The 12,067-nt window shown below is 41.2% G+C and overlaps 1 protein-coding gene across 33 annotated transcripts in view; it reads left to right on the top strand.

Annotated features, from left to right (window-relative positions):
• The window catches only part of LOC112540344 (uncharacterized), a 542,784-nt gene that overhangs the window by 105,759 nt on the left and 424,958 nt on the right, over nucleotides 1-12,067 (top strand). The window contains exon 3 of one of the 33 annotated variants that reach the window (XR_015793938.1): nucleotides 7,970-8,092. The exons of the other annotated variants lie outside the window; for them this stretch is intronic. The gene's annotated coding sequence lies outside the window, so the exon portion shown is untranslated. The remainder of the gene's footprint in view (nucleotides 1-7,969; nucleotides 8,093-12,067) is intronic. 33 annotated transcript variants of the gene reach the window in all.

Genomic DNA, 12,067 nt, shown 5'->3' on the forward strand with positions numbered 1-12,067 from the left:
AATACTTGTCGTCAACAACTTGTCAGGAGTAAAACTGCCTAAGAAAACAAGTTTAAACAAGGGTCTCTGGCCATGCTAAATCTTGGTCTTGATCTATAGATAGTACTGCTTTCATTCTTCTGAATGGCTCCTTGGTTTTAATGTGATTTAGGCTGAAATGCTAGATCCATTTACTTGAGAGTAAGCCCCACTTAATTCTGGTAGCCACATATAGCTGTTACAATGTTCAAGTTGGCTTTATATGTGTAATTGGGATTGAATGATCAAATCCAATGTGTTAAATATAATTGTGGTATTACTTACAGAAACAGCTGTAATTAGAGCCAAAAGTTCAGTGCCCAATGTGACATTTAGGTATGTCTGAGGAATATGAAATGGATGTTACTAGTTACATGAGCATGTTAATTAAGATGTTTTTCAAATCATCTTGAGGCAAAAATGATTTGACATTTTTCCCAGTTAAGTGCTGTTTAGTATGCCAACTTAAAATATTGTTTGTAAGTATACAATTACTGTAAAACCTGTAGATAAAAGTGTTGTGTTTGATGCTACAAGTCATTATTAGTTCTCTCCCCACTCCCTCAATATTTGCTACAAGTTTAAACTACTAGTGCTTGTGTTCAGAGCCCTCTGATCACAAACTCTCTAATACGGTGTTTTTCAACCTTGGCAACTTTAAGATGTGCGGACTTCAACTCCCAGAATTCCCCAATCAGCCATGCTGCCCTTATTTCTCCCTATAATCATATTCTTTATGTTCCCATAAGCAGGGTCTTTCTTTGGGGTCTTCACTCTGTGGTCACATTCTTGAGGTTTGGGGCTTTTAAGCACCTGAACACACAACTCTGGAGTCAGATTCCTTCCTGTATCTCTATAGCAATTTCATGGCTTTTAAAAAGGTTTATGGATCTTTTTAGTTCATTACTGGGTTAGCATAGGGTGTAATTGCTATAATCTATTTGCTGCTGGTTCTACTTAACACCTGTTTTAAATTATTACAGATGTACAAATATATACAGATTTATAAAGTAACACCCAGTATTATTCCAGGACATTGTTTTAAATGTATTCTTGTTGCATTGGTTGTTATAATGTTAATATTTGTTTTTGGGTTTCTGAGCTAATGTTATTTGATGGGTTTATAATAATGGTGTTTTTGTTTTGCTGGGTTTTTCACCACGCCTTGGTAAAAGTGGGCAATAATAATTAATAATAAAATCAGTTGTTGGAGTAAGGATTGATGGTATAAGGAACATGAAGAGGTTGCAGAATGATCCATGCTGGCAGTAGGCGGCTGTTGCAACACTATTTATAAAATGAGGCTATCATGTTTTAGACTGATATTCTGAATTACAAGATACCACAAGACAAAGTGGAACAATTTTGGACTTAACATTGAACTGAAGTATTTTGTTAATTTGTTTCAGATTCTTTCTTAAGACACACAATCTATGAACAAGTGGTAGGCAAAATGCTACTACAAGGCAGATAATGAAAGATCCAGTCTACTGCTGGGTGGTCTCTGTTCCAAACAGTACAATGTGTGTGTTTACATCAGCTGGAAGGATTAGTATGAATGCAGAAAGTGAAGAGAATGAGGAATGTTGACTTCCATATCTTTCCTTTCAGCTCAGCCATGTGTGAGTCAAGTATGGCATGTTTGATTTTTTGGGGAGGCCCTCATTTATCATTAGAACAGACAAGAGATAACGTCTCTAAAGTCTGGACTATCTTTTTGATATGCACCAGTCCAAAGTTTAATGGATTAGTAAAAGCCTGAAAAAAATTAAACCTCATCATTCTATGTCTCCTGTCACTTTATGTATTTGTTTTAGCCATGTAGGTGCATAGTTAGATGCTGAGACAGCCATTATTCAAGTGGGTGGCTTGTTGAGAAATCTCTCTTGCCGCAAGTGATTACATTGCTTATTTTTAGATCTGCATTTTGTTTGTGCTAAAGGAAGGGGGTAAAAAAGAGAAAGATGGTGTTTATTTAGAATCAGGTTTATCTGAGGTCACCTATCTAAGTATTTAGGTTTCGCCTAAAGCTAGGGAAAGTTGACAATATTGTTTACTAATTTCTGAATTCTGCACATCAGTGTACAGTACATGTGGACCTTTAAACCAGCAAGACAAACTGATGGAGTGCTGCTAGCAGTTTGCAAGGAATTCTGCCTAGTTGTTAGAGCCTCTAAGCCCAGCTTTAAATGCACTTTTAACCATAGTACCACTCAAGATGGGCATGACTTATCTGAAAGGGGGATTGCCCTGACATTACCTCCCTCAATTTGTATGAAGAACAAAAAGAATAAAAAGTGAAGAGGGAGAAAGAAATACTGTTCCCAAGTGCTAAATCATTGAGACACTTGCTTTTAGCTAATTGATTTTATGGTAGGAAAGGAAGGATGCCAAGGAAAACCAAAGCCAAGACTGACCCAGTGAAGATGCCACATCAATGCTGTTGGCTGTTTGGCATTCTGGCCTTTATAATTTATACTGGTGCCTTGGGTCTGTGTGTTTTCCCCACTGTGTTTAAAGAAAACACACCTAACAACTGGATATCCATACAAGACAAACCACTTTTGCACTTCTTGTTTTCTTTTCCCTGTGGAATCCTTAGTTAGTGTCTTCTTGATAGTTGTGTTTGCTGACTCCACCAATATATTTGGCACAGCTGATCTGTCTCCACCTACTCAGTGACCTCAAAGAGGACTTGTGAGGACAGACATTGCTTAGAAAACAGGCTGTGTATATCTACATATTTGGGAAGTGGGGAAGGGTAAAGGTTTATTCTCTGTCCATAATAGAACAGGGTTGCTAACGAAGAGACCAGCCAGAAAAATTCTGCAGCACCTTAGGAATTAAGCACTTCAGTGTAACTTTGCTATGAAACATCATACTTCAGTAGATCCACAAGGGACCATGGAGACTTTTCAAGAGATTGCTTTAAACCCCTTGTTATTCCTATGCTTGGTGAGGTCATACATGCAAATAATTGTACATATGCACGCATCCATACTGTCATTTATTTCTTCATGTGCTGTCATTATGCACTTCAGTTTATAGTGTCATGTTGTTAGGAAATTTTGGACTGCCTGTGGCTTGTGGGAATTGGAATGCAAAACATCTGACTTGCATCAGATTGGAGAAGGCTAGTATTAGGAACTAAATAACTTCGATTATAGATTTTGATTTGTCTACCATATTTCAGTTCAAATTTCTCTCTCACTTTGAAAATAAGTGAACTGCCTCCAATTCCCCCCACCTGCCTGTCTCCCCCCATCTTTGCCCTTTTGCACCCTGCCTTGCAGGGCAACAAGCAGCCCCAGAACCATGTGGCTCGGGGCTGCTTGCCTTACCCTGGGAAGCCAGAGCTGTCCCAGCCCAATCCCAGCCATAGTCTCCCTCGCCACCCTGTACTGCAGCTCCAGCCCAGCAGCGCAATGCAGAGCCACAGCCACAAAGCCCAGGAGTGTGGCACAAAGGGGCTTTTTGGCATGTTGTGGTTCTGGGGCTACAAAAAGCAGCCCTGAGCTGCAGTGCAGTGCAGCATGAAGCCCAGCCTAGCAGCGCAATAGTGCAGCACAAAACTGCAGCTGCCCCAGCCCTGTCCCAGCCACAGTCACCCTTGCCATCCTGCACTCTGAGGCCCATGCCACTCTGCTGCCCGAGCTGGCCTTCACCATCTGCTAGCTCCCACTGCTGACAAGGCATGCCTGGCCTGGCTCTCTGCGAGGCAGTTGCTGGCTGCGGGAGGCCATCTTCTCTAGGTCTCACAAGGAAACCACTGTGCGTGATCTGGGGAAGAAAGCTTCACATGGCCAGCAGCTGCCTTGCGAAGGGCCAGGCCCTTATCAGCAGCAGCGGGAGAAAGAAGATGGCAAAGGTCAGCTGGGGCAGCAGAGTGCAGGGCAGCAGGGGGCCAAAAGTGCATAGATGGGGGAGATAGAAGGGTGGGGGGAGTTGGAGTGCCCCTGCAGTCGTAAGTGTGGGCGGGCTGCTAAGTGCCTGAATTTTGATCATGTGACTACAGGGGCACCATGACTTCGGGGACTGGTCATATGTCCCTTCATTTAATGCCACTGTAACTTCGAACAGTCACTGAATGAATGATTGTAAGTCGAAGACTACCTGTATATGCTTGAAAATAAGATGTGTTACCCAGCCTTTATGCCTTTTTAACTCAGAGTGAAATTTGAGTTAATGTTCTTTATTTTAAATATGTAAAATGCCCAGTAGTGTAACAGGAAAGGTTATCTATACAAATCCATGCAAGGAGGGCTGAATCACCCAGCAGCATGGTGGCAGTATCCACAAGTTTTAATAACTTGATGTTCTCCTGTAGGAATGGAATACACTCATTCACGTACACAAGAGTGTTGGCTAAATCAGATGTGATGTTGCAGCAACTCAGAACATTTTTTGAAGAGCAAGATAATTTGCTTTGCTCACTTAGCTACTTCTCAGGATCACAACTCTTACTGTTGCCATAACTGAATCAAAACAATGGTGGTTGTTTTTATAGTAGTTCTCTTATGCCTAGAGTTATTTAACAAGTGCTTCCTTTTAAATAGCGTGTTGGAGAACTCAAAATATTGAAAGTTAATACAACTTCCACTTCCTCTCCACACCCGTACTTTTAAGCTCCAGAAACAATGGAATCACTTCACATAATACATCTATTTTCAACAAATCATATTCTAGTTTTCTCTAATAGAAGGGATTCAGTTCTAAAATCTCATGTTAGTTGTTTGAAACTTTAATCTGTGCAAGAAGATGATTTGTCCAGAGAATCAGTTATTGAATAATATATTATTATAGCTTATTTTTCCTCCTTTTGCTGAGGCATAATACTCTCTTTTAGTTGTTTGATTGTAAATCTTATTTTGTATTTTTCTAGATCATTTTAACCATATCCTTCAGTTGTTCTGCTCCTTGGTCTATAATTTGGTATCCACTTTCCTGGGAATAAACTCTGTTGAACTCAGACATTTATAGGTTATGCTGTTAATATATACAAACATATTCCTTTAGGCTGATGTGTATGTTTTGGTGTGCAGAACAATGGAATGGCCAAACTAGACTTTATATTATTCAATATAATAAAATCAGTTTAAGAACTAATTACAATTATTGTGTCCCAGTCTTATCCATCGTGGTACCCTCCGCTCATATTGGACTACAGCTTTCAAAATCCCTTGCTAGCGTGGTCAGTGGTTCAAAACAGTGTGATGCCTTCAAACTGGGAGTGGCTCTATCCACCTTTTCTTGCATAAACAAGGATGTGTTAAAAGTCAGAAAGGTAAAACGAGGAAGCAATGTTGGAGCAACATTTGCTTCTCTTCACAAAGGAGTTTATGTATCCCATCACTTCCTAGACTTTTGCCTCCTTTCTCTAATTGTCTATGTAGATTTAAAGAAAATCCTCTTAAATATATTGTAGATTGAAGAGAGGCCTTTTGCCCCACCCCCACAGGCACATTTTCTGTTTTGCATCAAAACATCTTTTCTTGTCTTATTATGGGTAATGGTAATGAGCAGTGAGGAAACAGCTTCATAGATGATAAAGGACATTATAGAAGTCATGCTGGGAGTTAACTGTAAACTAAATTGTGTTCAAATTATCAGCCTGGGGAATAGTCTCCTGCTGTGCTTTCTTTTTTCCCTGTTTTCCTATAAGATTTACGGTTTTGGTGCTGAAGAAAAACACTGAAATTGTTCTGTTAATTGTAAAGAAGCAACACTGAGTATACTTGAGTTGCTTTTTAAAGACTGTAACAGGGGCTTATACTTCTGGTTTTGTCTGAGCAGACAGCTGTTTGATCATCGACTCCCTTAAGTTTTCTTCATGAAGAACAGGAGTATGTGATTTCTATTATCTTTGCAAAACCTGTTAAAGGGCTGCGTGGCAAAAGATGGCAGACTGTAAACCAATTTTTAAGACTCTGATGGGCTTAAGGGGTGATAAGGCACTTGTGCAGTTTCATAACCATTTCTCCCAAATTCCAAGAAATTGAAAAAAGGGCTTTGGCTAGCCAGGCCTGGAACACCTTCTCAATGTTCCTTCTGGGCCTTTGACATAATAGTAGTTCCCAAACAGTGGAGTGTGGATCCCTGGGGAACTTCAGAATTACTGCAAGGGGGCCGTGATATGTACCAAGGCTGGAAAACAAAATCCAAACAATTTATTTTTTTTCCTGCTTGCACAGTTGCTGACTTAGGGCAAGGGATAGGAAGGAGAGAAATACCTATTTGGGCTAGGAGGGAGATTGGAAGGAGCAATATAAACCAATTTGGGATAGTTCCTCCTTCCTTCATCCTGGCCTACATTTATTTCTCTCCCTCCTAAGTATTTCTCTCCCTCCTAAGCACACACAATGCATACATGTCTTCTTTTGCAAAGCTTCATACTTCATCCCTGCCTGTGATTCCTGTAAGCTATTTATTAATGCACTCTCTACATAACCAGCACCAGTGTTCTATATCTGCCCCTTCTCTGCTGTCTCTGCCTCTCCTGATGTAATGGAATGTGGGAATGACCTTAGGAGACAGGAGGAAGAGCCACAGACTGGGCAACAGTCAGATAAGAGGCAGCTGAGCCCCCAGAAGGAATGGGGAAAAGCAAGTGTCTCAGAAGAAACCCTCCCTAGTTTCTTGGACTGTAAAGTTGAGAGGGGAGAGATGTACTTTCAGACTTGCAAGATTCTGTTAATGTAACCTTACAATAAAGGCAGAGCTAGTATACCTGGTTGTGCTTCTTGTCTGGACTACCTCACAAGGCTGACACCTGAGCTTACTCTTTAGCCTTCTCTTTCCATCTCTTATATATTTTAACACCTCTGAGTTCAGCTTCCAAGGCTATGGCAGTGGCTTCTTCTATCCCCTTTCCTCCCTTGTGGAACTGAAAAGCAGAAGAGGGACCCCGATTCCTCCTCAGATGTCCCCATTGCTGAAGGCTCCTACATACACCAGAGCTCACAGGAGTCTTGGCTGTGTCTGCTCCTACCTGCCTGCTGTGTCCCCAAGTAGCAAATTAGGGAAGGTGTGGCTGCTTCTCTAAACATGCCACAGGAGCTGAACAAGAAAATAAGAGACAGTGTGGAACAAGAGAATGGAAAAAAGGAAGCATTACCATCCTTTTGGACCATTTTAGCAGATTGTTAGAGGACTTTCTCCCCTGAACAAGAAAATAATGATAACCCCCGTTAGCTGAATAAATACTTGCGCATACACACACACACACATCCACGCATAATACACTATTTTTGAATTATGCTACATGCTGACACCGATGATTAATAAAATACAAATTTGTTTAAAGGATTACTCATGATTGCTGAATTCATAGCAGCTTTTTGTCATTATTTTTACTTCAGTCAACAGATACTAAAAGTACAATTACTATCATGTAGTGAGTTGCAAATATTCTTGATTTTATAAAGGGGTCCTCGTAGTTGAAAAGTTTGGAAAACATTGCTCTAAAGTGATGCCAGGCTGGGGTCCCAGAATCACCCAGGGGGATTTAAATAATGCTTGTCAGCTTCCTCCCCATTCTCCCTATACCTGGCATCATTAACTAGGGAATAAAAGTGCTTTTGGGAAAATGATCAGCCAGGAGTGGAAAATTGGTCCTGAGAAATATGGCAATATTCTTATTCACTCCTCTCATTTTGAAGTTGGGAGTATCCAGATCAAGCACTCCATAAGTAATTTCAGCAAACATGCAGATTTATGTGGGACAAAAAAAAAAGTTTATTTTTATCCAGCCCTAGTAAGTCAATACCATTACTTTCAGTTGCATTTGGAAACAAACAGGAAGCCTGTAGAACTCTCAGTTGTGGCAGGATGTGATTCCTCTCGTATACAATCCTGCTTGTATTGGTTATAGCTTTCGAAAACTTTAATAGACAGCCCTACATTATAGTGGTTCTATTTTCTCTACTTAATGGGAATATATCATCCCTTCTAGAACCTTTCCTGAAAGGTCAAGACAAAAGCCATGGCAAACAGTATGAAAGTCATAAAATGATTTCATGAGAACCAGTGATGGAGATGCTGATCAAAATGAAACAGTGAAATGATCTCAGCCAAAGTAAGTAAACAATCAAGGGAGGAAAACTATTCTAAAAATGAAACATTTCAGTATTTGGTGAAATGCCAAAAAAAGAAAAGACAAGGTATTGCTGTTCAGCTTAATAATTAAGGGGACTCCATTGATGAATTTAGGAAGGGGAGAGATCCATATGGCAGAAAGCTAGGTGGGTTCAAGTAGTTAATCAATGAGATGCTGCCCAGTGAAGCAAAGCTGTGGCAAGATTGTAATTTTCTGGGAAATGCTATAATGAACATACCAACTAACTAGTTGGGGGAAGACTGTTTTGGTGAGGAATCACACTTCGTTACCCATGTGCAAAGCAGGATAAAATAGGAATACAAAGCTACAATATGGGGCTGCAGTCCCATCCAGAACAGGCTAAATACTTGTCTCTAGCTGTTAATTGCCAAAAGCATTTCAACTTTGTCTTAATTGTTTTCCAATTTATTGAACATCACATAGTACACTGCTATACATAAGCATCTGTTTAGGTCTTTTACCATCCCCAACTGAATTAAAAGAAAAAGAGATTGGGATCACCAGACACTTTGCCCTAAATTCCAATTCAGTGGTTATATAGATTTTAAATACTGCAGAATATCAGTAGTCATTTCTAATAGTGGTAACAGTAGACTAGTAGATTCTAGGACTGTACAGTGCTTTGGATTTGTTAGTGCATGAAGAGGTGTTCACCTAACACTATCTGCAGCCCTTTGAAGCAGCTGCATCTTTTCCTGGGATCTATGGTTGCCTTCCGTGGCTGCAATCTTGGAAAATGCATACTTGGTTTTAAGAGTTATAGATAGATGCTACATGTACATCCCCCTGCACCTAAAATCATCTTTTTACTTTGAAATCCAAAGTACTGTATAATGCCAGAAGTTTCTCAACACTACCTTGATATAGGCAAAGAAATACCAAGGCATTATACTCCCAATTATCCTAGGCGTTTGTTTGTTTCTTCAACTTGACTCCTGGTGACTGCCTGGGCAATTAATTAATTAATTAATCATATTTATATAGCCTCCCTTCTCACAGATTTTTGACTTTGGGCAGTATACAATAAAAGGCAATAATAAAAAAGCTAACAAAAAATTGAATCACCAATCAAAATTACCAATAATAGAGTAGCAGAGAGAGTTATTGTTAAGGGTAATAAAGCCATCTCACTAATTCACCACGTCTTTGAGATCCGTAAGCCTGTTGGCACAACCATGTTTTAAGGGACTTGAGGGGGATGATGTTCTACAGGGCAGGTGCCATGGCAGGAAAGCCCCATCTCCTGTGCCGCACCAGATGTAACTCCTTGGCCAACAGGATCCTCAGCATACCTTTTCTGCTGGATCCAATGGGATGGGCAGTTGTAATCAGGTGAAGGCAGTCCCTCAAATACCCTGGTCCCCATGCCATGAAGGGCTTTAAAGGTCAAAAACAGCACCTTGAATTGTACTCAGAAGCAAACTGGCAACCAATGCAGCTCGTAGAGCAGAGGTGTCACATGTGCCATTTTAGAGGCACACATAACTGCCCGTGCCACTGCACTTTGTACCAGGTGGTTTCTGAATACTCTTCAAGGGCAGCCCCATGTAGAATGCATTGCAGTAGTCTATCTGAGAGGTGACCAGGGCATGAGTGACTGTGAGCAGAGCCTCCTGGTCCAGGAATGGGCACAATTGGCTTATAATACAAAATTGTGCAAAGGCCCTCCTAGCCACAACTATCACCTGCTCTTTGAGCAGGAGTCATGAGTCTAGGAGGATCCTCAGATTGTGCACTGGGTCTGTTTGGGGCAGTGCAACCCCACCCAGTACCAAAGATGGCATAGTCCCTGAATCATAGGACCCCAAAACCCAAAGCCACTTGGTCTTGCCAGAGTTCAGTTGAAGCCTGTTCTTCCCCATCCAGGCCCCTAGAGCCTCCAGGCACTGGGATAGGGCATTGACAGCATCACTTAATTTGCCAAGGGCAGAAAGATAAATTGGGTGATGGATGATCTCACCCAGCAGCTTCATGTAGATGTTAAAAAGGAGAGGAGAGAGCACCGACCCCTGCAAGACCCAACAAAATAGGGACCAAGGGCAGGATCTCTCCTCCCCAATCACCACTGACTGGAACTGATCCTGGAGAAAGGAGGAGAACCAGAACAATACAGTGCCACCCACCCCCAATCCCTGGAACCCAATCCAGAAGGATTCCATGGTTGATAGTATCGGTCACTGAGAGATGAAGAAGAGCAAGGATGGATGCACAACCTCCATCCTACTCCTGCCAGAGATCACTTAAAAGTGCAACCAATGCCGTTTCCATCCCATACCTGGGCCTGAATCCTGACTGAAAGAGGTCCAGATAATCTGCTGCATACAGAGTCCGCTGAAGCTGCTGTGCAACCACTTTCTCAATCACCTTCCCCAAGAAGAAGAGATTAGATACTGGGTGAAAATTTTCTAGTATGGTAGGATCCAGCAATGGTTGCTTAAGGAAAGGGCAAACTAAGCCTCCTTAAGAAGCAGAGGAACAACCCTCTCATTCTACGAGGAATTCACTACCACTAGAACCCACCCACCAGAGGACTCTTTGGAAAAGACCCTGATGCTGGGAAAGATTGAAGGCAAAAGGAGAAGGGGACGGCAGAGGATGAGATGGTTAGATAGCATCACTGAAGCAATAAGCATGAAACTGAGCAAACTCAGGGAGGCAGTGAAGGACAGGAAGGCCTGGCGTGATATGGTTCATGGGGTCACAAAGAGTCGGGCACAACTTAACGACTGAACAACAGCAGAACCCACCCACATGACACCTCCCCGAGCAGCTTTAATTAGCCAGGAGGGGCATGGATCTAAAGACCAGGTGGCCAAGCTCAGTTATAAGGACCTTATCCACTTCCTCAGGCATTTTTCTTGCAACATTTTCAGAAATGATTTTCCATTGCCTTCTTCCTAGGGCTGAGAGAAAGTGACTGGGCCAAAGTCACCCAGCTGGCTTTGTGCCTAAGGTGGTACTAGAAGTCACAGTCTCCTGGTTTCTAGCCCAGTGCCTTTAATCACTACATCAAACTGACTCAATTATCCTAGGTAGATACTGGATAATATACCATAGCTGATTGTAGAAAAATTGCAAGTACTGTTTTTTCACATTGAATATTATAAACAAATCTGTGTTTAGGCATATTTACTTCAGTCAACCATTGCTAATTCAATTGGCTACAACAAGAAGAGCAATCTGTTTTGCAGTTGTTCCTAACTTTAGGGGTCCAGATATGGATAGATTATAGCTCCCATTTTTCTGAATCAATGCCATGTAGACTAGAAAAGATAGGAGCTGTAATATATAGCTGTAGTGGGGAACCTTTGATTTATATCTTTGAGGCTGAGAACTAAAGAACTGAGAGTGAAACTCTTAATGGCAGGAAAAATATTCATGTTATAAGTGCAGTGATGGATTGAAAAGCATTACATTAAGAAAAGTTTTGTATTGGAACTAGTTCGGTGACCATAACTTCTCTTGAATCTTCTGGATAGCATCAGTAGTAGAGGGTTTGGGTATAGGAAAATATTTGTGACTTGATGTCTTTTTTAATCTTAGAAGTACATGCAAGAGGAGATTAAAATGGGCTGAAATGAGTTTGGAGACAGTTGATTATTTAGGCTGTTCCTCAATCATGGGGCTTCTTCAGTATAAATCAGCTCCTAAATCATTACTATCAACTGGTACCCATTTTGTGCTGTATGTGGATGGAGTTGTCAATGCTATGAGCAGTCCTCTCCAGCAGCATTGCCCCCATTCTTTATAACATACAACATGTGGTTGGACACTCAGGACACTCTATTTCCATAAGTCTTTCTAATGTCTCACTATCATGGTGCGTTAGCTTGCCTGCCTTCTTGCCTTCCTAGAATTTCGAATATTATACAATACATAGCATTTTCTAATAGGACTCTTTCAGATGTCTTTGATTATAGGTCTCTTGAATTA

The sequence above is a fragment of the Python bivittatus genome, unplaced genomic scaffold, assembly GCF_059951505.1.
Source record: "Python bivittatus isolate LINGU-HERP-01145 unplaced genomic scaffold, Pbiv_v1 ctg000840_np1212, whole genome shotgun sequence".
NCBI classification, from domain to species: Eukaryota; Metazoa; Chordata; class Lepidosauria; order Squamata; family Pythonidae; genus Python; species Python bivittatus.